Source organism: Helicoverpa armigera, chromosome 11, assembly GCF_030705265.1.
Source record: "Helicoverpa armigera isolate CAAS_96S chromosome 11, ASM3070526v1, whole genome shotgun sequence".
NCBI classification, from domain to species: Eukaryota; Metazoa; Arthropoda; class Insecta; order Lepidoptera; family Noctuidae; genus Helicoverpa; species Helicoverpa armigera.
The window spans coordinates 1,714,750-1,742,053 of NC_087130.1; the positions used below are offsets into that span (position 1 = coordinate 1,714,750).

The following is a 27,304-nucleotide window of genomic DNA, read 5'->3' on the forward strand; positions in this document are numbered from 1 at the left end:
ATTGAAGTATGATATTTTTATTTTTATATTGTAGTCATTGCTAAACTGTTATTGTTTTAAAAGGAGGTTTTGTTTTTTCACTTAGCTTTTTAACTTTGAGCATGAGCAGAATATTAATTTCATTTATCAGTTGTAATCAAACGCGTTCACGCAACATCTGTGAATCTTTCACACCCTTAATTTCTCAACATATGGGGCAGTTTGTAACCCACCACAGTTAACATACCTCCACGTAAATTCCATAAAATTAATTGGCATTATTGCCTTTTTTCTCAGTAATAATAGTCCGATGGTATCAGGGTCCGTTATCTCAGCATGCCATAAATCAGGCGGGGCTGCAAATTTAGCTGTTCGCAGAACTACCCATTGTGGTGGATGATCGATAGCCACCACGGGGCCACTCGGAACTTATGCAGGATTTCCCATTCTGAACACCTAATCAAGTTGTTTGTGGTCGTTTTCTTAAGCCCCGTTGACTTAAACGTTCTGTAGGAATGTCGTGTTTCTGTTGTTTCCAGCAATAAATATTGTAATTCGTGTTTAGTAGTCTGTTAACAAATGGTAATATTTCTCTGTGATGATAAATAATGAATGAATCAACGACATTGGGATACTGTTAGTAATTGTATGGTATGTGCCTACACAATGCTTTATTATCGTGGATAAAATGTAAATTGCTTACCTTACCTACCGAGCTATATTTATTGAGCGTTGTTCTCTCTTCAAGTAATACAATTAAGTAAAGTATTATGATCGATTGTTCGTCCAAACTTAACCATCGCGGTATTCACGGAAACTGCTTTTCCAGACTCCGCTGTGTCATTCCAACTCAATACAAAATAAAAGAATCATTTGTTTTTTATTCGTTGTACGCACAACAAGTCGTTCCCTAGTAACAGCAGTTCCGTAAAAAGTCAAACAATGCAGCAGATTTTATCGAGTGTCACCCTATGCAGCGTGCCGTAGCTAGCTATCTGTCGGATAACGGCTAGCCGGCTAATAGCTACATGATACCGCCGCACGTCTGCCTTTGTGGACGTGCCAATTTACAAGGGCTGTTGTATCAAGGGTGCGATGTTCAGTTTTTCCAGCAAGTGGGTTAACGGGCGAGTCTAGTACATTTTTCACCTTGTTTGCCGGAATTTTACTTCCTTTCTTTTCGGCACGGAGTACACAGGGCATGGTAAAGTGCCATCAGCAAGAGGGGTCTTGGAATCAAAGGTGTACAGTATAATGATAATGCTGTCTTTTTCAAAGCAAGGGAACTAATTAAAATATTATCATATTGCTTAACGACTCTACAAAATAATTCTAACAAATAACCCGAGATTGAAAACGCGCGTGATGAAGCAAAATAAGTCACATGATTTGATTGTATTTGTGAGCGTGTCAGATATTTCGCTAGTAGGTACACAGTGTCGCGGTTATCCGCAGTGTAGCTAGGCGCGGCATGCATGGAGGGGCGCAGATAAGTATCAGATGCATTGTTTCCCTTTCGAACTGTCACTTAGGGGTAGCACTAACGGTTTTTGCACGATATCGCACCGTGTGCGAAATTTAACCAAACCGTTCCCGTAGTTCGCGGTAACATTCCAATTTAAATAACGTCTATTTATCGTCTCTTGACATCGACAACTGTTGAGCAATCAAGCTATTGTATTACCTTTCTCTACTTATTGTCACTTGAGCCAACTACTTATTCCCAGGATTTCACTATAAATTACGTGCTTGTACTTCGTTGAACCTTCCGCTGACCGCTCGAAGCAACACGAACTATTATGTCATCATTAACTATTTGTAAAAGTTCATTGTCAGCACTATCGTACCTTATTTTTCCTTGACAAGGTAATGAATAATGTATTCATTGATGATATAAAAGCTTATTGCTTGTAGCTCGAAGCTCACCCGCCTACCAAGAATTCCTCGCGTCATCGGCCACTGTGTAATTCCTATGTTTCCATTGATTGCTGATGGGAGAATTACGCCGTGACTACCAACAAATTACAATATTGTGTCGATAACTTTGTTTGTTTATTGTGGTTATTGATCGATGTTTGTCAGCGCAGATAGATTGGTTAGGCACTAATGGTTTTATTGTTTATTCTTTGTATGTCTTATTGATTCTTGCTTGTGCCTTTAGGTCTGTACGCCATTGTGATATCTACAAAAGGTCCCGAAAATAAATGACATGTTTGATTGGCAAAACACTTATGTTTTCCCTGTCATATCGGTGGCTGATTGAATTCGCTCACATGACGTTCATTTGATGATATATTGCGCCATCAAATCGTATGCTGCTAGCCCTATCACAATTTACTTGAAGTACTCACAATTTTCCCCTTGTTCAGTTTGTCGTGTGTGAATGGAAATGCGATCTCCTTCTATGGGGTGAATAAATTCCATAGATCTTTGGCCAACGTACTTTTAACGGTTCCCTAAGTATTATTGCGTGTTTTTGTTATGAAAATGATGTGGTATGAGTTATTTTTCTGGGTGAACATGGAATTGTTCACTGGGCTAAGGCTTTTTGTTGAAATATAATTGAGGCATTCATTGGTTAAATATTGTTTACGGTAATTTTTATTTATGTGATTGGCTTTAAAGTAGGGAAAGTGAAGGAATTCTTATAATCGTTTCGATTGGAGACTGCCTAATCAACAAAGTTATATCTGAACCGTTATACATATGTATATGCAGTTTTATCTATCTATATTTTTCTGCCTCCCACCTCTGGGACCGTTCATTAAGTACATTTCCACTACACAGAATACACATTTCTATCTATACGCTATTATAATTTGATCTGGACATGTGACAGGAGAGGGGTCGGCTGATGTGTGCGCTATTTTAGTGGCCCACTCGATGTACAAACACACAAAATGTAGCCCCGGGCGTACGATATTTATTTATTTACAAATGCCGTAGCCAGTAATAAAAACATCGTAAACATTCTTGCGTGTCTATTGTTAAAGAAATAGCAACGTTTTTACTTCTCCACGGAAACGTACACTCGGATCCATTAATATGTAGGATTTTGCTTGGCCATAAATCTGGTAAGCCGATATCTAGGCAATCTATTAACAGCTGTTCAGTGAAGCACATAGGTTTTGACAACTGAACTCGCTTGATCTCGCACGGCATTGTTTTTGCACTATTTCTTTGCCAACGTCTGCGGTATAATTAAAGATTATGCTCGTACAATGCGGTAATCTCGCTCTATTATTCAGCAAAATATGCGAGCTTCAATCGGAATCGCTGTATTATTGAAATCTATTTTTTAAAGTTTCAATATTACTCGGAATAAGTTATTGGTTTCTGGCGTTTCTTTGATTGGGTTTTACAGTTTTTCAATGTCTAGGAAGCGGTGTTAGGCGTGAAATACACTAGTAACGTAATGACGCATGGCGTAGTAACCTTATCTGTATTTACAAATACATTTACATTGTTACCGTACTATAAGCTACGTGTGTAAATCGGTTCGAAACACGTGTAGCCTAGGAATACTACAACAATACTATTAGGCGGGTTGCTTCGTCATGTGAGAACTTCGTTTAAAATCATTTAAACTTTGATTAAACGAACGTTGAGCTGAGCGAGCCTTTTGTCTTCTGCGTATACAATATATTGAATAACACGAGACTGCTTTTGCTCACAAATTCGTACAAGTGAATTTAAGTTATGCTTCAGAAACTTTGTCAAAATGTGTTGTGTTATATCACTTTGATTTGCTTACATTATACAAACAAATATAATGAAATTGGCAAGGTTTTAGGGATGTACTCTTTATTTACTAAACTGATTTTAAAAATTCTTTTACCAATAAAAGAGGCCCCTTAGGATTCTTGGGGAACCTCAGAACAGTTCATCATAATTTTTAGCTATTAACTCGTTATCTAAATCTGTGGTGCAACCAAGCACAAGTGTAGCAGCGTCCATGAAACGCCACGGTCACAGCAGTCTTACTACCGGCTATTCGCAATAGTTTATAGGTCGTATATGTATGCCAATCAGTAAACTGCGGCCTGGCTAGTTATTTATGTGCTGATATTTTCAGTCTGCAGTTATTACGGCCGGTAATAATCTTTGCCGCCGTAAATATCTGTTTTGAACGTTCATTTGCGAAGCTTGAGAATCTTATGATAGGAAAATTTCTGATGAAGTTCTTACATCAGGACCAATCGAGTTTTTAGAATATTACTTACGGTCCCGTATTTTATAAGTCACAATTCTGTGTAAGTCATAGTTCTAGTTAAAGCAATTAAAATTGCGTTTGAATTAAGGGTTCAACATCTATAACAAAGCATTTGACTAGTTCCATTTATCCACATTTGCATATTACGACCTAATCAAAAGTCCGCGTTAAGTTTTTCTCCCCATGGGATCTGCATTTTGTTTTGTTTGTCTGGTCGGAAAAGAGAAAAACAAATGAAGGAATTAAAATATGTTAATGCGAGTACACTATGAATAAATGCATGGTTAATTCGTGGTCCTTAAGGTCGCCGGTTCGATGCTAACACGGGTCTCATGATTTATATCTGCGATGGTACTTGTGGTAGCAATTTCTTTTTTTACGTACCGACGTTCGAAAAGGTCAGCATGCACTGGATTTCCGTCATTCTTGCATGCTTGCGTGCGCATTTTACTTTTAGTTAAAAAATAAATAAAAATGTCAATGTCAAATTGAAATGTTAAAAATTTTGCGGCTGCCGTAGCAATTTTTTGTTTGTCCGCTTTTTACCTTATCTTCATAAAACTATGTTCTGTCAACAATACTTGATATCTTCGAGTCAATATTGATAAAATCTTGCCCTTTGTGTTTGGAAAACATTTTTGTATTGCACTCCATAGTTTTGTGGTGATCGTGTCCTATCTGTTATGTGGTTATGTCATTTTGTAATACGTGCGATATCTTCGCGTCTAAAATAAATATTATTGTATGTTTTTGTTTGTTTATTACTTTATTTGTTGACATAAAACGCCGTGTAGGTATTGAGGAAAGAGTCCTTTGATTAGTTGTTACAATTTTCGATAACTGAACACTTGATAGCATTTCTATCAGAATAACGTAATATCTCTTCTATTTTACAGAATAAAACTCCCCAGTAGTACCTACCTAGCTAATTGAAAACGCGGATAAACACTATTTACAAAAGTAAAGAGAATATTAATGAATGACGTTGTATAAGGTAAACACGCTGTATACAATTAAAACTATCCACACATATATTTACATTTCTCGCATGCTTGCGTACAAGACTACCAACAGTATCCGCTCGACATTAACTTCTAAAAATAATCCGAATAAATTAGTTTACATTACATAATATGTTATTAAGTATGATTCGTGATTACCATCCCAACTATTAAAGCCAGGGATCGCATCAGTTCTGTACATAATGCCTGCTTTCTGGCGAACTACAAACGTAGTTTAATTGTCGAAATAATTGAACAATTACAAAGGTAGCCGACTGTGAGGGCCCCGTATGTTATGACCATTAACTCACTAGATTCCATCTAGAATGCTATTTAAACCGTCATTTGAGATTTTTCTGTTTACTTCACTCGCTAACTGTAGCTTTCAACAATTTCAGAGTAATATTTCATCAATTAATTACGTCCCTGTTTCCTTGTTTTGCTAGGTATAATTAACTTGCAGCAACTAATTAATCCCCTCAATTAAGACGGTGAGTCTCGACTTTAATAAAAGTGTTCGGATTGCAAAGGCTTCCGTGTTTATCCGCGGGCCCCTAGAAATATTCGGCTAATACAAAGGGCGCACAAATTGTCATAATTGAAAGTTTACGTGCGTTAACTGACATAATTACAAGAATTGTTTATAATTAAAGGCGTTACCTTTTTTCACTAAAACAAGCACCGAATTATACAAAATTACTAGTTGTAGTTGCCTTCTGAACTTATCATTATGTCCGTTCTATGTCCCGGGAAATTGTTCCTGGAAAAAGTTATTATCGTGCTCCATATAAAAAGTATGCCAATATGAACCCTACTGGCTAGATAATAGGGCTATAGAAAAACGATCTTAGATAAAAAGCGCAGCAATTTTGACCAGAAATTAATATCTAAACAAAATTATATTGCTCGTCCTTAACAAGGTTTGGTTTGAAATTGAGTCTTAATAGTCTACAACTAAGGTCGAAGCTGAACTAAATCGTTGGTATAAAATGTCTTGATCGACAGGTCAATTACCTAAGGGCACGTGCACTGTGTACAAACAAACGGAACATGTTTAAATTAGTGTACGAACAATTGATGTATGAGTGATCGAAACCCACTGAATTGGTCATTACTGGACCGTTGGGTGGTCGCTTATTATTTTTTTATTTACTTTTTTATACACACCGGGTAAAGCAGACAATAATTGCTTACACCTTATACACTAGTCGTAATTGTTTGTAATGAAAGGAAACGTGTGTGAATGTAATGATCTTATTTTTGTTCAAATGTAAGGTTTGTGAAGGTGTTTTTTTTTCTTTTTGGTAAATTAATATGCTTCCTGAATTATTTTACTTGATGATGATTATCTGATGATTGGTACTAATGTAGGGATTTCTACGTGATCAGAAATAGATGGGAAAGGATAGGAAAAGGTAATGTGTATTTTTTAAGACATGGTCATGAACTGGCCTGATTTTGACACAAGCCTAATATTATTGTCATTTGGCATTGTAAAAATGTTAATAAAATAAAATATTTACGCTTAAATTGATCAAGTATCGACGTCAAGTTATCAACTTAGAACATTTTTCAATCACATTCCAACAAATCTTTTTAACTTGACTATCAGTGGTACTATCAATGACAAATCAAACCAATCACTAAATACAACTCTAATCTTAAGTGAACGACATCAAAACGACAGCAGACGCACCTGCCATTGATTTACTACATACAAAAAACATGGCTACAGAAAAAACTTTAACAATCCCAGGACCTACATTAAAAAGTCATCGGTAGGGATATTAACAAATGTTTAGGAGTTTTAAGGCCTCATTACTGAGGAAGGAAGGTAGAATACGAGATTAATATCAACCCCCAGACACCTGTCTGGTACGAAAAAACTACCCACTATCAAATTCGAATAATGTTCTACTTATCGGGGCTATCTAACTACTGTCAAAGATTGTCAGAACAGCTTGTAGTAATGAAGGTATACATATTGACAAAAGTATTAAAGATACAAGTAAAAAATATGGTAGAAAATTAATAAATATTTAAGTTGAAAATACTTAGAAATATCACCAGGTTAAAGAAATAAAAATGTTAGTTACATCAGTGACAGATTTCCGAGTAGATAAATGCATGACATCAAACATCTCACGAATGTTTATCATGGGATTGCTGAATGTAAATACAGTGGTGCAATCTGTGCAATGCATAGAATGTTTGTCTATCTAAAGTGGCCCAGTTTACAAACACCCAAATGACCCAAAAAGCAGACACGCTTGGCTAAATTCTCATCAAAGATTCCTCTAAAATACAACAGACCTAAAATACACCCCGTATGTTCAAAATATAATTTTAAACATGCTGTATAAGATTTGTTATCTCAATAACTTGACACTGAAGATTTAATAAGCCCTCAGGGATTAAAAGTATGAAAGACTTAACCGCACAAAATACATAATTAAATGAAGACGGAGATTGGCTGAAACTGTTGAAACCAAATTTTCTAGACGTCTGCAAAGTTTCATCTAATTATCAACTGAAATAAGTTGGCGTTACACCGGGTGGCATTGTGTTTGTTTCATTATCCCCTCGCCATTTAGGAGGGAGGTTATCTTCACGAATCGAAACGTTTTCACAATAGACCTCCATGTCTGTTACCAGGTAGGCATCCTCAGAAATAATATTTAATTCGAAGATTCAATAAAACCATTCCAAAGATCATAAAACAATTAATTCAATGCCAAATACATGTTATTAAATATTCAATTTAAAATGATATTCTCTAATACCAATACAGTTTATCAATCCATCATAAAACTCACCACTAATGAAGGGGTATTTGATCAAATTGCGCATTAGATACTCATTAATTTCGGTCTACAAATACGTCCAAAATTACCCAACACCGGATGCGAATCAATCGTTCAATTATAAACACTAATCTAATATCGAGCCACAAGAAATAAAGTCGAAACAAAGCGATAAAATTACACGTAACAAGGAAATGTGGAGCAGGTGATGGCAATTACGGATAGATACAGATGTAGGATGAAACAAAGCTCCGCATTAAACCGGACCACCTTACCAACACCTTTACATTTCCAACAGGCCAGCTGCCATCATTAAAAAAGGAAGTGTCATAAATGACGCCTCGGATAATATTTGTTTTACAATGGCCAATGACAAGACAATAGTTGGGACTTTCCTACAAAATTGTTATTACATACAAAAGTAAGCTCTGCCAACATACCACCCATAGATTTCGATTCATGAGCGCTAGCACCATAAAAGGTTCCATCACAATGGATTTCGTTCATCTTTTGTTGTCAAGGGTGGCTGGTGAAATGGTCGCGTCTTCCCGGTAAGAGGATTCGTTATTGTTGTAACTGATGAATAAATTTTTATTTACCTCGAGGGAACAATGTCAGTGCCGACAAAAGTCAGCTGAGAGGTGCCTTCGTTTTGTTTGTCCAATTGTTTTTTCAAGTGCCATCAGTTTTTTACGATAATTACTGAAGAAACATGGTTTTCTATGTGGCAACGAACAGGCTCGCAATAAAAGCCACGGCAAAATACCGTTCCATATTTTAGTGCGTGTTATTTAAGACTACAAAGACACGCAACTCGGCATTCTCGTAAATTCATCTCAATTCAAAGGAATTTAAAAACGAACAGTATTGCACCAACAGCTAATAGGAACGAGTTCCCTCAATCTGATACCGCATTCGCGCCAAATTTTTTTCCTCCCAAAAAAAACTGAGGGCTTTAGGTAGGCGCCAAAAAGCCGCCAGTTCTCAGAACGCGAATGAATGAAAAAAGCCATAAACTAAAGTTGCGCCTCACCGACAAACGGCTTCACGTGCCGATGCACCAGAGACCAAAACCCTCCGATGCTTAACAATTTAACGATAAACGAAGAATTGGCCCGTTTTTTGTGTGTGCCTTATCTGTGCGCCTGAGTGGATCAGTGTGGCGATTAGAAACTCTTTAATTACGGGGATGTCATGTCGCTTTGATGTCTGATTGCTTCGCTGGAAATAAAGAATTCGCGATGAATTGTATGAACGAGGGAGATAATCCGCAAGCCGGATAGCGGTCAGCATCCTTTGCCTATTTCAAAAAGAATTAGTTTTCGGATTTAGACTTCTTAAAGTTGTACAACAAAAGTTTAAACACAGATTGGGTCTTATCTTTGTTTAGCTAAAGTATTATTTGTGATACGACAAACACCGACAGCGTTTTTGTATACGAAAGCTATCTAAAGTTCCGGAAACGGCATATCAATATAAAAACAATTTGTGTTCCGATTATCTGGTCCACAATCTATTACGTTTACGGACAGTTGTGATCCGTTCTCATCTCCATCATATCATCCGGGCTCTCCTTTGGGAAGTCTAAGATCATTTCGCTATTTCCTTTGTGGTCTACCACTACGTCTCACGGTGCCTTGGGAATCCTTCTGTGGTTACTTATAAACTAGAGGGTGTATTATAACTATTGTTCTTATTGCTTTGTGTTAGGCTCGCAGGTTGTACTGACAGCGATTTGGTACCTCAGCTTAATCAAGGACGACCCTGGTCTTAAAATATTATATCAAAGCAGAATAATAAATCTGGATTTAAAATGCCCTTAAACATAATCAAGTAAACACGAATACTATGAAAAAGAAATATTCAATTCTAATTACTCGAATATTAATATTTACCCTCATTGAATATCAAGTTCCATGTTCATTAAAAAATTGTACATCGGTACGGTCCCAAAATTAAAAATCAAAGCCCGCTTGCGATGAAGCCTCAACAGAAAATTCTAATCTAATCTTCCTGCAAACTTGGTCCATACCCTCCCATATTAAATTGGCTTTGTTCACATCGTTTGTACAAGTTTCAAGCACGTCGTATTCATTTGTATTCATTCATTACTTTGATTGATAGCATGAGAGTGTTGAACAAATTTCGACAAGATTCTTTGATCGAAAATTGATGGCGAAATAATTGCACGGTGTAAGATTGAAGTACGATTTTTGGCAACCTATGCACCTGTGCATCATTTGTACGAGTCAATCAGCGGTACCGTAAAAGGTTCCCATAATTACCGCAATATCATTATTTATCTGATTATTAGAAAGTGAAAACTTACGCAAGTACTCTCTTGATGTGTTTATTACGAATTATTCTCGATCGACAAGTTTTTCTCTGCAATATTTAAAGTCTTCAGATTTCAGTAAATTCGGTAAGTCCCAATTTAAAAGCCGCCCAATACATTTTCTTCAACAGTTATTTATTTACAGCAATAATTTCGTTGTACGATTATTATCAGTTTTCCCCTGAAGAGATTTTGGTGAGCGAAAAGAATAACTTTTAAAAAACGATTATTCCTGCGGTGTAAAAATCGCGTGCCTTTTTATCCAACGTTGGAACAATAAGATGATTAGCAACCCTTAGGCCAAGCTCCCTTTTTAAACGATAGAATTACTTCTCGGAACTTTGTTACGATGTTTTGATAATCGAGGTCGTTATACGCTCAAAAATCTTACGTTTCAGCGCTCGCGATTTTTCGCTTAAATTTTTTTATTGAGCTTATTAGTGGTAATTTGAAGTTAACTCTCAATTTTTGCAATTTCATAGCTTTAGTTTGTAACAAGTTTTTGTGTACTGTAATTTATGCTTTTGTGCGGCATCGGTAGAATCAAAGTTAGTAATCAAATTATAGTTATCATTGAGAACTTATTCAGATTTTTGTTAACGAAGTATTATTACGGTGTCATACATATAGTGAATAGTCGCGGGCCGTTGACACACAGTCAGCTATGCGGTAATAACGCTCCAAATTGTCAGCAAGACATTTCATTGCCAATGCAAAGGTCGGTCGTTCACAGTCTACGCTCTCGTTGAGATCGTGTCAAGGTGAAGCCGGGTTGCATTAATTAACTAATACATCTGAGAGGCCTCTTGCACAGATAACACGTCCGGTCTGGAGGTTAATATGACAATTTAATACGTGTACGAATTGCTTGGGGATCAATTAGATGGTTATACGCTGATTGGGGTCGATTGATAAGACGTTTGTGAAGGGCTAATGGCCTAATTCAGGTTGATTTAAAAGAACTGGCTTGGTGGTCGAACGTTGAAAAGAAAAAACATAACAGATCTAATGTTATCCTTGTGTTGAAAAATAATGCACTTTGAAATAATAAAGCGTTTTTTGATGATTCAACTTAATAAGACACTCCGACAAACAAACTTGTCAATAGTAACGTAACTATTCCACACAAAGCTATGTAAGTACAGTTAGTTAATCTAAATATCTTGAACCAGTACGAAGTATCTCTGATTGCATTCTCATTGGAAGTACAAAGCAATTATGTAATGGCTGAACAAGTTATGATAATGCGCGAGGTATTAGGGTCGTCCAATGATACGGCTGACAGCGAGAGAAAGGTGGGTGACATGCGACTAATTGTGATACTTTCTGTGCATGTTACTTGGTTTGTGGAGTAGTTTCCTATTGAGAACTTAGTTAGGCTTTAATTATTATTAGTGTATCTAAAAATCTTACTTAACAAGAGTTCCCAAAATGTCTTTCATAAATATAAACATTAGAATTTGTTTCACACGTCCCTTCTCTCAAGTCAAAGCCAAACTATTTCTGAGAAGGAATTTTCCCAGTAGTTAACTCGATTGAAATTTTTCTCTCTCACGAACTTCTAAAATGGTTACTACGTTATTAATAGCATCTATCATTCAAACTGCAACAGAAGTCTTACCAACTACAAAACGTACAAGACAAATGGCCTACATCGTAAATCAACACTAGAAAATCTAACAACTCCCTTAAAATTGATTCAAACGTATTTCCCCGGCGACAATGATTTACGTTGCTTCCGCGATCTCAAGTTACGTTCGAATGACATAAGTTTCTACACCATATATGTCATGTGTGGGACATTGTAGCCGTGTCTATTACGGTGAGTCGAGGGTGTCGCGTGGCCAGGAATATCTGCCTGTTTAGCCGTGGATGCGTTTACACCGACCGCGGCTTGGGTTCAATCACCCGAGACAAGTGGGCAGTACAAAAAATTCGGTTTAGACTTTAGGGGTTGGGTTTGTTAATGACCCATTGGTTGTGAACTGATCCTCTTGTTTAGCGTAACAAAAATGTAACGGCGTAAATAAGAAGTCTATTGTTTCAAGGAGCATAAAACTGACAGCAGAAAAGGTGTCATATAAAAAGAGGCTGATACTAAGAATTTGTTATGGAAAACCCTAATAACAATTTGCCTGACTCAGCGATCCCTAGATTTTGCCAACTGTCGAGCTCGTAACCGCTTGAAATATTATATGATAAAGGAAATCTTAGTCTACAGACTTAGGTAAAAACACTTTCATTTAGGAAATAGAAAAATGATTTATAAACGTTTGTAATACTTACACCGCTCATTGTAGCTAAGTGAAATCGTTTCCATTTACAATAATGACTTTGAAAGTGTTTGTTTACTCCGTGGCTCTTTCCAAACATTTGATTTAATCTACCTGCAGCTTTTTGCTTTAATACGTAATGATGTAAACAACGGCTGCTTGTTTTGTTACATTTGCTCAAACTTTTAGCGTTAAGTCATATAACGTGTTTTTCTGCTTAAGTGCTAACGATTGTAATTTTTTTGCATGAATGTTTATTTTCATAAGATATGATTATTATTTCACACATAAATTGTTATTAAAATTCAGTTCGGTGTAACAGTGGGGCACGTTAGTCGTTTAGGCGCGCCGGTTCCTATGTACTTTTTGTCCCGGGGACAATTCTAAATCGGGCCGGGTCGTTGCCGGTCTAATTCCGTACTATCCATGCCGCCATACTATATAGTACTCGGTGGACTTCCTATTGCGTAATACCAATACAATTGATTGCGTTTAGCGAATACGAGACACAGTGCACGCTTCGGTGACACGACACACTGTTCATTTCATTGCGAAACTCAAGTCTTGTTGGAAAGACGTATTAGTCATCTCCATAGACAGGAGTGCATGTTAATATTAGAGGATGTGGGCGTGTTTATCAGACGTATGATAGCTCTTTTTGTAACACAGATTCGGAGATTAGATTCGGCGTGTAATTGTGACGATAACGTCGGCGTATCGCTTCCCGCTGGATCCGACCGCGTGAATACAAATTAAATATAATGTAGGATGTCGACGAGTGGACAACCATTATGCGTTTTGAATGCTGTTTTATGGTACTTTTGTGAATGGCCCACGTAGAGGGTTGTGTTCAACGCTTGAATTCTTAAAGCGCAATTAAAAAACAATGGCGTGCAGGGTTAATTTATGCATCACATTGAACTTGAAAAAGTTCTACCTTTAGAGACCTACTAATATACATATATGTAAGTGCTACAGTATCGGTCACGTCCGCACTGGCAGACAATGTGGAATTAAAATCTATTTAAACAGAGTGCATCAACGAAGTATATAAAACGCTTGCTAGGAAAGTGTTTCCATTAAGTTAATTCCCTGTGCCCACAATAGATATCTGAAGGCACTCGAACCGTATCAAGACTAGAATAGTTGACAAGGAATGCCGGTCCGCCATGTTGGCTGGCGCACGCGCCGCTGAGCGCCAACTAATTAATACATGCCCTTCCAACTCTTCATTAGCGAGCAGACGCGTTTTTGTCGAGATCGGTGCGCGAGCGCAAGTTTTTCGCGTCCGCGCGTGCGCCGCGGGAAATGAACGCAGTCACACATAGGAAATATACTATGAGACGCGAATGCAAATAAACATGCTGATGATTTTACACTAAGTCACCATACGCTTAATCTGATAAGTACAATGTACTACGTTTTTGTCGTAAACGGGTTTATTTTTTTACCAGTCAGGTATTCTTTTTTGTTAGAAGTCGTCGACTCCATTCAAGAATTTTATAAATCCTCTCACACATTTGAATAAGAAGTCAATATTAATAAATCATAAATATAAGCAATAAATCCGCGGAGTATGAAACTACTCTGCAATTAAAATTGTATGATCAGTTTAATTGCGATCGTGTCTATGGTGGGGGTTTATAGTTATGCCTTTAAATTCTCACTAACATAAACTTTAGTTTTTTCGCTAGTCGAGAACTACACGTACTAATATTAAGATGGTGTTTTACGATTCCCTCCAGTGATATGTTTAAATGTCGGTTTTTATACGGTTATGATATTACGTTTTTTATAGTTTCCGGTTTTCGAGTCTGCGGGTTATCTTTATGTTCTATTTTATTGTTGTCTTGTTCAAACGTAGGTACGCTTTTTGTTAGAGTAAGCACTTTTTTGGGAAAACCTCGAATATAAAATTATCAGTTATTTGATCAAGGAGCGAAGTTTGTGATGCGGACTTTATGGCCATACTCTTAGACTGGTACCCGTAAATTAATTGAAGTTTTTATGCATCTTTATTTTGACGTGGTCTTGCGGTTACTTACCCATTATCACAAGTTTAATTTGAAACCACATAAAATGGAGTCGATTTCTGCGAAACGTAAAATTAAAAGCACTCGCTCGAAGAGTTTTTATCATAAATATTTACAAGAAACTCTTAACTTACTCTGTGACAAAAAAGGAATGTTTCGAATGCCAACGTTTTCGGAAGCAAGACGTGGTGAATGCAAACTATATTATAGCTATAAAAAGGCCTTGATTGATATGGGTTTTGTTGCAAAAACTTGGCCACGTGCAAACTTTTGGCTATCAAAGCGGTGGCATTGACCTTTCCGATTGATTCGACAGATATCGGACGGACAATAAGGCTGAAATAAGAGCTTAACTTTGTCCAGGGTTGCCGCACTCTCGACAAACATTATAACTTGCTAAAGTGACATTGTCATAAAAACTTCTAAGAGTGTTTAGGAGATCGTTGTTTTGATCAGATTCCTGTATGTTTAGTACCCCTGATATTCGTTCTAAGTATTGTCTAACATGTTTTGTGAGTCGTTAATACACATGGGTTTATGATAGCCACGTAAGTTATGTGCTTAACAATTTATAGTCACTTTTAGTCCGACTTAGAAATAAAATGATTGAGGTGGAACGTGCCATAAAATGAAACTGTATTACGTTTAATTGAGACTTTTATAATTATGTGTGCTATAATGTTGTTGTTTTTATTATTTGTTTAATTCGTACTTGTAATAAAACGGCCTTTAATGTATTTAAAAGGTAAACTAATTACTTAATCCCAAATATAATTTTATATTGCGATTTAAAAGATTCTTTCATATATAGGTAATTATTGATTCATTTCTAGTTTAACTTATGTCTATATACAATATAAATATATGGAAGCTTAATAGCAGACATGCCACATACATTCACTTTCCACAATAGCAATTGTTGACTCCCCGTCTTCATAATCTTCATAATTAATTAACATAAGGTTCAAACGTCATTACCACATCAATTTCCATACCTATTGCTAATGGTAAAATCATCGCATTTTGAGTACATTTGTGTTTGTTGTTTGTTTTTTTAAAATTATTTTGTATTTAGGTTATGTGAGAATGATGTGGTCGCCTATAATAATTGGGAGCGCACACTTCACCTCTACTGTCAAATAGCATAACTAATGTAAACTAAGGCAATCCAATAAATACCTAATGTAATAACTAAAAAGTAATCCGGCCAGCCCTAATAACGGGGAAAATGCAAAAACACGACGGGCGGTCGGCCGGTCGGTTCGGATGGCTCTGTTTGACTCCCGTATCCGCCTGTCCAATCCACCATTAACAGGGAATGTATTGTAAGATAATAATGACAGACTCTTTACGTGTTACACTCAATATTGTTTGAGAAAGCCGACCGCATCAGGTTTAGTTGGCTTTAGTGCATTTCCATAATCTGTTGTGTTTTGATGCTTTTGATGTTCGGTGCTCAGTGCTCGGTGCTCACCCTGGGGAGTGCGATTAGCGGTTTTTTTACTAAGTTATTTTTGTGGAGATAAAAAGAAAAATGAATGCGTTTCATGAGATGTTGCAAAATTAATTTAGATATGTGTCAGAAGTTTTTGCTAGTAATCAAAATTATTTAAAAAGTTGAGTAACTTATAAAAAATAGTTCAGTAACAATTTAAAAATACTGATACTGCCCTTAGAAAATCTTTTTACACAATTATCAACTTCACACTTTCCGCATATTTTCGAATTAGGTATTTTATTGATAATTACCGAAGTTATAATTTAATTGAAAATTTATCTGAAAGTCAGTTATGTCTATCGTATTGGTGTCAAGGCTGTAATTAGTAAGTCTGTAATTTAGTGTCAATATTATTCTCATTTAGGTAAGTTCTAGAGCCGTGTAACGGTTTCTGAAGATATTTATTCAATTACTTTTAATCATAATAAAATTAATCCTTAATAATTTGCTGTAAATTTTGAATTGCAATTACGTAGTCCTTCATTAATTATAATTGTCATATTAATAGTTCTGCATTTCGCAGTAGGACGTCGCTCCGTCTGAATATGAAATTATCAAAATAATGCACGTTTCCCGCACAGGCGGGCGACACAAAGCAGGTCGTTACATCCAGCCCGGCTAGCCTCCTACATAGTTCTACTCAGTTAGTCATAACTTCCGACATATCAAACACTTCACTATTACGTTAGGGAAGTTAGTTTCCGTCCTCTATACACAACTATACCAACAACTTTATCGCCCTACACATAGAGGTCACAATTGAATACAAAAGCGCACTGTTCGCAAACTTAATTATACAGTTCGCAGCCAAAATCTAACCTATTCAAGCGGTGTCAGGACTGACATTAGCATATCCGACGTCGGCAAATACAATTTTGTTTGGCAGTACATTTGGCTTACCATAATGAGTGGTTTATGGTTCGTGCGATGTACGTGGGTAGACTGACACTGGCGGTCAAGGTTACGCCGTCCGTCGTCCTGCGAAGGTCACGGGACCGGCCGAGACCCTGTCTGTCCTTACAACTTCTGGGAAAATTATACGCTCAGGACACTCGCCTTTTAGATGCTTATCCTTCGAGATGTGTGAGAAACATCGTGCCCACTACATTTATAGGTCAACTCGGTTTAATGTTGCGTCTCTTGGAATGGTGTACTTAGTCAAAATGACGCTTATACTCGCTCAAATGCACCTGACGAAAGAGAACATTAGTGTACTCCATACTTATGTGCTTAGCTAAGTGCAAAGTCTACTAAATACTGTGTCACATTGTATCGTAACATGCAATGTACCAATTAACCTTTCAAGAATGCAGTCTCAATAAAAATTAACTACTCACAAGCAAAAGCTTAAACAACACAGCCTCTATTTAACCCGTTTCTGAGCGCCATTTATGAATGAACCGACCGCACAACGATTAGTAAAGCAACTATGTTTTCAGTACATAATGCATGTTTTTAGTTACCATTACGCCATATAATTACGAGAACAAACCCATATTTTGATATCGCGTTATAATTTGCAGGCAATTCCGTCGCTACAATGTGGACGCCAGATACACATCAGTGAAACATGATGATACCATTATGTCTTTATTGTACAACCTACATGCCATAGAAAACTCACTGAGATAACATCTCACACAAGTAAATGTCATATGAATGTAATTTACGAAGTTTTGTATGCAGAAAAGTGGATTTAGTAGCTCAACCTGCGCTCCGAAATGGGTCTTAGGTCATTCATCATTGTCGTAATGTGGTTGTTAAATCTAGCTACTGCTAGATCTGTCAAGGTCTTTACTAAAACTTGTCGTAGATTCGCAGTCATAAACGACTAACCACTTTGCGGTAAAATCTCTCTATACTAGTGGCAAAATAACTCGGTTCAACAAATACGACTTACACTTTCCAACACGCTGAATAACCAAAGAACTCACAAACAGTTCAGATCCATTAATTACCTAATCAGTTCATTCAACTTTCCGCGGGAAACGGCAGCTGGCGTTTGTACAATATACCATTATTTTCAGATTAGCACACGATCCGAAAATAACGAACCAACCATTTTTGGCGATCGTTACCTCTTCCCCCAAGCATAACATCTTCAATACGAACAGCTATTTATTTAAAAAATTGTTTCCTCATTACCTTCCGGAGCATTGTCCCGCACTAAATTGATGATCGCAATAAGGTATCACAAAACGCACCACTTTAATTCGTCAAAGGGGAGCCATCAATCTATTTTCACCGCGGCCTTGGTCATGAAAAATGTTAGTGGCTTCACTGGGATCGATCGGCCATTATAAATACGGTTATTATACGCTGTATCGATCCCCCGAGGTTCAAGGTAGGCTGTACTTGAGTACTTCTTGTCTTCTTTCTACTTATTCTTATTTGAATAATGATCGCTTTCAACGGTCTTAAGGATACAGGAGGGATCCCGTCGTCTGGAAAATCATCAAATTCTACATCTCTGTTGATGAATTTCTCATAAACCATTTGTCGTTTTGCAGTTGTGCTAACTCATCAAGATTGTTGTTTAGATATAATTTGGGGCCTTTGATGGACATTTGTTAGATGTTTTATTCAGTCCTGTCCGAATAAGATTTGATGTACAGCGTGGGCGTTTGTTGGAATTTCATAGCATTGCCTTTATATGTTGTTTATATATAGAGAATCTCCCATCGTTTGATTTGTGCCAAATAATATTTTATTTTGAAACTCTACAGTTAATAGGCTGACAACCATTTAATTAGCTACAAAATTAATAATTATCTACCACTGCTTTGTTTTAGTCCCGAAAACGGGTTAGTTTTTATAAATGTTAACCTAAGAGTAAATAAATTTCTTCGCACACAGAGCATTGAAATTTTCAGTCTAGTCTACTGCAATTTCAGTCAATAACAATTTTGGGAAAGTCCTGTGTTGATACATAACACTTTTTCACATGTCTACGTAAATTATAATTCTTTAAGTACCGTCGGCCTTGTAGAGTTCATTGGCAAAACTAATACTTAGCACGTTGGCGTAGTGAGGCCATCTTAGTTCAGCGACACTAAGACGAAATGTGACGAAGGATGACTTCCGTCTCCAAGGAAAATTTCACAGCGAATTCTCGGCAAAATTCTTGTGTGTAGACATTCTTTAAAAGGTACTGTGTGATATGAAATAGGGCTTACTGCAAATGGACTTTTCAAGGTTGTCAAATGTTCACTTTAGATTTTAGGTGCTCCATCTCGTGTATTTCTTCCTTTCTTTGCCACCCCACCTTACAACACTGAACAAAGTTATTATCAATACATTACCTCAGTCAAACGACCTCGCATTATACCCAGAACAGGATTACGTAATGTCGAAAACCATTACTCCGTCCCGATCTCTAATCCATCGTGTTTTACGAGAAAAACCATGAAAAACGATCGTTTCTTCCGAAAGCGCCGGTTTATCGCTTCGGGTGTCTTGCCAACTGTCCATCATATCGGTTCAAGGCCGGCCATGTCAAAACATTCAGCTGATGTAAGTACTAGAGAATCTCACTGATCTGGTATAATAAATGAGAACATTTTTAATGTGACTGTGGGCGGCTGACTATGGACTTTTGTATATCTGTGTATGTTTCCTACACAAGCACAGACCACCCAATTTATTATGCCCACTTTGTGCCTACTGCGGTAAAAATGATAAAACCCTATGTGCTGATCTAGAATGTGTTCGCTAGGTATACACACAAAATTGTATCCCAATCCAGTCGTCCGTAAAGGCTTGCAGGATTTTGCGTGCTATAAAAATGGATGCCAAAAATATCTAAATGGTGCAGTCGTGCCGAGGACAACGAATGTGCTCTTAAAAGCTTGTTACGATTGCTTTATGCATTTGGAATTCGCTCTAGTATTTTACGTATTCAGCACGAGTCCTTTTGGTGATCTTTCAAAGATATCAAATGAGGCTAAAGGAATAATTTTACTTAGCCGTTGTACATCGCTCTTTTCGCAAGCTTACTGAACTATGCTTGCTTAATAGAGATGCAATGTAAAGCATGAATTTCGAAAATCTCGTTGTGAGCTCATCGCAAATGGGTGTAATCGCAGGATAGGAGCACGAACGTCATTTCATCTAATAATAATGCATTCCGTAGCGAACAGTGTACCGGCGGTGGCGGTGTTTCCTCTCGCTAGGAGTAGTTTACGTGTTGAATGTTAAATATTGTCGTCATGTCTGTCTGTCAGTGCACGTGTTCCGAGGTTCAAGGGCGGTTCGCCGGTCGTTACACTTCGCTTTTTGCGCGTTTGCGTAACTATACCTCTCCAGACACATAGATTGATGACTAAACCATGTAAACATGACATCGTGGCTGTGACATGCTCGGAGCGAATCTTGGCATCCGGCTTGGTCGCACACCGATACCCATGGATTCAATCTGATTATTATTTATATTCGTTTTTGTTCACACAAGAATGTTGCGTGATTTCGCCAGATTTGCCACTTAATACAGCTTATTACGCAATACACTGATTGCTTTATTAGGCACAACTATATAAATAAACATCACCCATATTAAATTGACGCAAAAACTCAGTTTTCAGTGCAAAAAGTTGTCAGTCAAGAACGCTAGTCAATTGCTTTATTAGCAGACTGATGTCTTAGTAACGATTCGATTATTTATACATGAACAGTGTAGCAACTAGATAAACGGGGCAACGGGGACGTAACTAGGTAGCCAATGTTTAATTCAATATATTGCCGACTCCATAAAGACATTGGCAACTAAAACAGCCAATAAAATCTTTATCAACGCCTTATTTTTCCATCCACGTACACAATATAGTAATGGATTACACCGAACAATTGCTTGACGTCAAATTAATTCTTATTTTAAAGTTTTTTATAAGCGGGTACGTTGGCAGCATTATTTGGTCTAAGTACCTCGGCGACTACGGCATTTGTTATGTAAAATAAATATGCAATTTGTTTGTCCGTCTGTTTGTTCACACCGTCGCTCCCGGCGCCCCCTGCCGACGACAATGTTTATTTACTACGTAAACACGAGCATCACTGGCTTCCGAATCAAATCGACTTTTGTAACCAGTTCCCGTGGTCTCGAACCATCGACATCCCAAAAAGAGGAATGGATGGACGTGCTCTAATTTAAAAAAACACAGTAGCGGCGGTTATTATGTCTTTCACACCTTTTTGTTAAGGATTCTCATGTATTGGAGAAACTGTTTCAACTGCCGATTATTATTTAAAAAGCGTTTCTCCATTTAGATTCCTGTATTTAAGTATATCTGGTTCAGCGAGTGTGTTCTTTGTATTCCGAATACTATCTTGAATTTATGTTGATTTAATTCCACTTTCCAAGGTTATAGTTTGCGTAATTTGCTTAGAATATAAATCAGTTCAATACACTTTATATTTATCAATTCTTATTTTATTCACTCAGGGTCTCAGTCTTGATCAAGGAAAAGCATCTTTTTCCGAGCACTCAGCTTATAAATCGCAATGACGCAGCATTTTAGTGAAACCTAAAAACTGTGACATGTAAAATATAAAACCCTTATGCATATTTAGCGACGGAGTTGTCCAAATTATGTAGACTGTAGGCGTGTGAATCACTTGGTCACTAGTAGCTACTGGACAAGGTCACAGGGACCTACGCACCAATCAAAATTTTATGGTGCTTCATACCCGTGTCTCTAAATATAGTTAATGGTCTTGGTGAGCGAGGCCTTTTAAGGGGTTTTCTTTGTCCATCCTTCTTTATTTTGTGTTTGTTTTATAAATGCTTGCAAAAAATTAAGGGTGATTGGTCAGTTGGGTCTTTTTGTGGTTTTGTCAGTTAGATTATAGTTAGGTAGGCTTTGAGGGTCTATATAAAGGATTGCCTGTACTTGGTGATCACTAAAAATATTTTATTTGAATCACAGAGCTAGCTATGATGCGCATTACAGTTTACAAATTAGATCAAAAATTGCTCTAAATAATTAATTTCAATCCAAGAACAGTGGCTATATTTGTAATTCTTAAACTTGTTACTGTCAACAATTTCCTGCGATAAGACATCTGTGTCGATACACTAACGGTTGACAAAAAGCGAGTACGTACAAAAATCTAAGATCACATCATCATTCATGAATGCAGACCAACTGTTCGTTTGCAAATGAATCATAACAGCTTCGTCGCTTTATGCCTACATCCTTTCTGCGAACTCGGAGACTCTGACATCCGTACCGCTTTGTATCGGCTTGACTCAGGGTTCAGAGGTCGCTACCGAGCATAGCCAAGTAGTGTATCTACCACCCAAGCTCCTACCAGCGGAAGCAAGGGTCATCGGTTCAAATCAGTTTACGAAAAACTATGCCGACGACCCAAGACGGCCGAAATTGAATTAGAAGGCGTTGTCACGAATTATGTACATGATTGCTTGATGTACGGCCAGCGATTACCAATTGGTTTTTAATTACATGTGGATAATTACTCGTTGCGGTACGTTGAACTGGATGTCGAGGATCGGGTGTCTTGGCTTCACTGAGATGAGCGTTTGATTGGGTAGGGCTAAAGTCCAGAATATGGAACTATAGTATAGAGAAGGAACAACCACTATTTCCGCCAGCATGTGCATTGTTAAACTATGTGAGTGATGTGATGGGAACCGTATTGCAAACCAGGAATTAAAACTTCGATATTTAGGGGCCTTCTTTTACGAGAAGTGGTGTCTCCTTTCCAACGAGATATCGTGCTATTATTAATCTTCGATGAACAGCAATGTACACGATTCCGATTCCGCGTTAACAACAAAAAGCACAAAATCAGCTGTTATTAAATACCGGTGTTCGGCAAACCAGGAAGAAAATACCTTTTACATTTCGTCGAGTCTTTCCTGATAAATTAATTAAACGGCCAGCTTGCTCCAACGGCCGTGACCCCAAGCTTCCGTTCCGCTTTACAACAATCTTCGTACTCTTTCACTGCATTAACTCGAAAGGAAACTAATGTATTAGTAATTGGCAACTTGATATTCTGTTGGGCATTTTTTGTAGAACCATTAGGATCTAGGTTCGGAGTAATTGCTCTATTTGCCTAGTTAGTTGTGAACTGGTTGGAAGCGGTTTGTGCCCGTTGTTGGGCTGTAGTTCGTGCGTTGGTTTAATGAAAGGAATTTTGGTGGTATGTCCGGTCCAGGGCGTTGTAAGTACTAGGTTTAACATGATTGTTGTGTTGTTGTACAGGGATATTGTTGTTGTGGATATGGTCAGCTATGGTCAGCTTGTGACGCTTTTGCTTCTAAAACTACTGAACCACATAGCGTTGACCAAATGAAAAACTGACTAACTTTAAAATGTAGGTACACAGTTCTTGATAGTATTACTTCATGATTACACAATGTTTTTCGAGCAAGTTTCCTTCAATACCTACCTATATACAGATAAGCTAAAAAGACCAAGATAATTTGCCAAAATATTTACATGTTATCCTGTATGATTAGATTTCCATGGAACTACATTAATATGCAGCCGTTTGGCAAACACTTGAGTCACCGGCTCGCCATTCGAGCGCAGGCGCATAGTAAAATGACTCAGTACATAACACTTGTAGCTGATACTTAACGATACCAATAATTGTGGTATTTTTAAACATGATAAGATTGTGTGACACATATTTTTAGTCCTAATTCGTATTTTATGAGATCTCGACGTTTTCTCAAGAAGTCAATAATGGGAATTTTATTGTTTCTCGTTACATTTGCATATGCATGGTGTTATAAATAATAGCATATGTGGTCATGGCTGAGTAATCAAATACTTACTTGCATCGATAATGTTGGTAATTTGTATTCGTCATCTTGTTAGATAAGTTTATTATTTCCTTATGGTCATCGGTTAAAATATATTGTGTGGTTTCAAAGATCTTAGCAAACTTTACCCTTTTATTTCTTTGATTTAAATAATAAATTGTTTCGCATAATGAAAGGTATTACATCTTTAATATTCTGCGGAAGTTGCGAAAGCCAAGTCTAAAACTATTTCGGGTATTCTAAACTAATAAAATTCAGTGAGAGTTAGTTGTAAAGTATACGTTACTTTTATAAAACAAACTCTTCCTGATTAAGAAAGAAGTAGAATAAGAAAGTGATAAACGATGTCTAATTAGCGCTTATTGGTAATGTATGGTGATAAATTTATTAATAACATCGTGATGATATACGTTATTCCCAAGAATCGAGCTATTACTGTGACAGGGTTTTAAATTCCGATGATGTAGTATCAACATGTGAGTTCGTTTGATCATCTAATTTAGGCAGACGGACGACAATTCCTACAATATACTGACGTAACATTATTTGTATTAGCAGCCAAAAATGAATTAGATATTTTTTGTATTATCACATCATATTTAGGTTTGGACATGATAATAAATTGAACGTATGTATACATTATCAATTTGTGATGCTGCAGATCAATGATCGCTTAGTTTTTTTATATTTTTTTGGCACTAGCCCAGTGTACGAACATCAACGTCTATAAAAGGATCGTGTGATGTCTGGCAATCATTTTTATATGATGTACCTCTTAATTGCTCGTACATAATATGGGTTTTATATCTATACACCGTGAGAACAGGCGGTGATGGCATTTCTGAATATTATTTTACGACTATGTTTTATGAGCGTTGCAACGATTTAGCCTGGAGTTTCATTAATTCGAACGTTCCTATGATTAAAGTGATGTGTTGTGTTGTCTATAATTGTTACCTGCGACTTGTGATCGTTTCTTGCTTGCGGTCATTCTCTTCATCTTTAGCTGTACTTTTTTATGATGGAACATTCCTGAATTGGATTGTCTAGTGATCACAAGGTTTATTGCTAAGTGTCATTGGGCTCTCATACATTCGCGGAAGCGGCCCGATAGACACTCTTGTTTATTACTTGTACATGAAACTTCATTATAAGACACTTAGCGCTGAAATTCTTAGAGGTACTCTAGGAAAACAGTTGGGTCTAGTCGGGCGGATTACATTTTTCTGACACGAACAGTACAGGAGTCGTAAGTTATATTATTTTTTGTAAAGGCCAGTGTAAAGTAGTTAGTTGTGATGATGAATTGATGACCGGCTCCAGGTTGGAACAAACATGGCTAGTTATATCGTCACGCTACGGCGGTGAGGCGGTGAACTGTGGACACGATGCACGGGAAAAAATATGGCTATCCACGAACTGTGTTAAGCATAAGGTTCCTTATGATAATGGAAAGTTGTTGGAAATTCGTTCCTCATCACAATGGATTAGTTGTGATCTTCAATAAATTCATTTTGTTCTTATAAGGTAGCAAAAGAGCACAATTAAGAAATATTGCAATAAAAATGCATTCATGCGAAACTACTTAAATATTGACTGGCACCGTTATTGTCACTGTGATTCTGGCGTTTTCTGTATTTGTCGTTAACTCCTGCAATAAAGGAACTTAAAGTAGTTGAAAGAAAGGGTTTTGTTTCGTCAAACGGAACTCTAAAACGCCGACACTTCATTATCCCTTAATTTGAAATCATGTTTGTTTTTGGTTCCAGATGAGGTTCGAGGCGGCCCCTTGATAACAACTATGGTGAGTTATGTTGTTATAACTACATATTTATTTGTTTAGCTACTTACAATTACGTACATTTTTTTGTTGGAAAGCTTCTAGTTTATGATAGATACTTAAATCTTCGGTAGGCGGCTCCATTTTGCAATAGCTATCCATAGATACTGATGACTGATAATTTGATGGATCGTGCAAATCGTGATAGTTTTTACCACCAATTCAGTTCAATTGCTTTACAATCTAGTACAATTCGTACGCGTATGACGCACATAAAACGCCGAATCATCTTCGTTATTAACAATAAACTTAATTAATTTCCATTCGTGTTCTAAGCCAATTAAAGAAATATAAATAGAATTAAAAAGTTTCGAACCTCCTTTTCCTGTTCGCCACAATAATTTTCTGAGAATTTGTGGTTTTTGCGTTTGGTAACTTCGTATTGAAGTTTATTTTCGCCAAAAGCCGGGGAATGGACGGCGACAAATTTATATTGGCAATTAAATAACGGTTGTTGATTCATTCACGGTTTTGAACTTGACGCTTCGATCAGACCGCTTTGTTGATGGTGTTAAACGATTTTAGGAAATGGGAAAATGTTTTTTCGCTTTTCAATTCGGGAATAACAAAGGGAGGAATTGAATTGCACTTTTGGGTGTTAACTGTTTTGCATAGCTATCGATCCTTGTTGAATGTGAGGATAGGCGTACGTAAAATTGTTTGGTGGTGACGGTTTTTACCACATCTCAGACGAACAACTCTCTAATTTCTTTACGTAATTAGACAACGAATTTGATATAGTTTTGAACTACCAATAGGTACTTCAAATAAATTATAATAATTAAATAATGTTTGATCCATTTAACACGTTGACCGTTAACCACAAAATTCTCAGAACGGTTTCAAAAATTCACTTTGTTACTAAAGTTTGCGGTTTCAAAGCTTCAAAATAAAAGTTCTAACTCCTATCTGAACGGTGAAGGGGTTCCACTTGATACAATTAAACGTTTTTGTGATAGATAATTTGGTGAAATATTTCACAGTAACGTTAATATATTGGACAAACGGTATCGTTTTATTAGAGCGATGGCTATTTTCCTCATCTGTATCTAATAAGTTTAGTGATTGTGGTACCGTATCTGATTGTAATTTCTGCCACTCCTTAATAGTTTTCCTCTTAAGTATTCCGATCGTACATCCTCAAACAAATTCATAAGGAAATCTTTAGTTGTAAGAATGATGTTACCAAGTGTTCGAAGTTACCAAAATTTGCATGCTACATATGGCTTCTGTGCACTTTTATGAATAAAGGATGTTATAAAGAACGTCTCAGTTAATGTACTTGAGACATTTAGGAAACGAATACCTTTTAAGGAGCTGTCTTAGAAACGTAACAACATCCTTACGATCCGGTTCCATTGAAACAATTTTGTTTATCATCTCGTTATGTTCTGCGCCATTCTTATGACAAGCTCGCAAAACTTGCACGATTACCTCAGACCATTGTTATTTATCAGGTGGGAGTCTAAAGGGTTCACATACCTACACCATTTTATAGCTCGTCTTTATCTCAATTGAACAGCAAATAAACTTAAAGAC

General features: G+C 37.0%; 1 protein-coding gene across 2 annotated transcripts in view; it reads left to right on the top strand.

Moving 5' to 3' along the window:
- Positions 1 to 27,304, top strand: part of LOC110373699 (mitochondrial cardiolipin hydrolase) — a 106,462-nt gene that overhangs the window by 54,976 nt on the left and 24,182 nt on the right. For both annotated transcript variants that reach the window (XR_010276946.1, XM_049850530.2), the window contains one exon: positions 25,695 to 25,729. The gene's annotated coding sequence lies outside the window, so the exon portion shown is untranslated. The remainder of the gene's footprint in view (positions 1 to 25,694; positions 25,730 to 27,304) is intronic.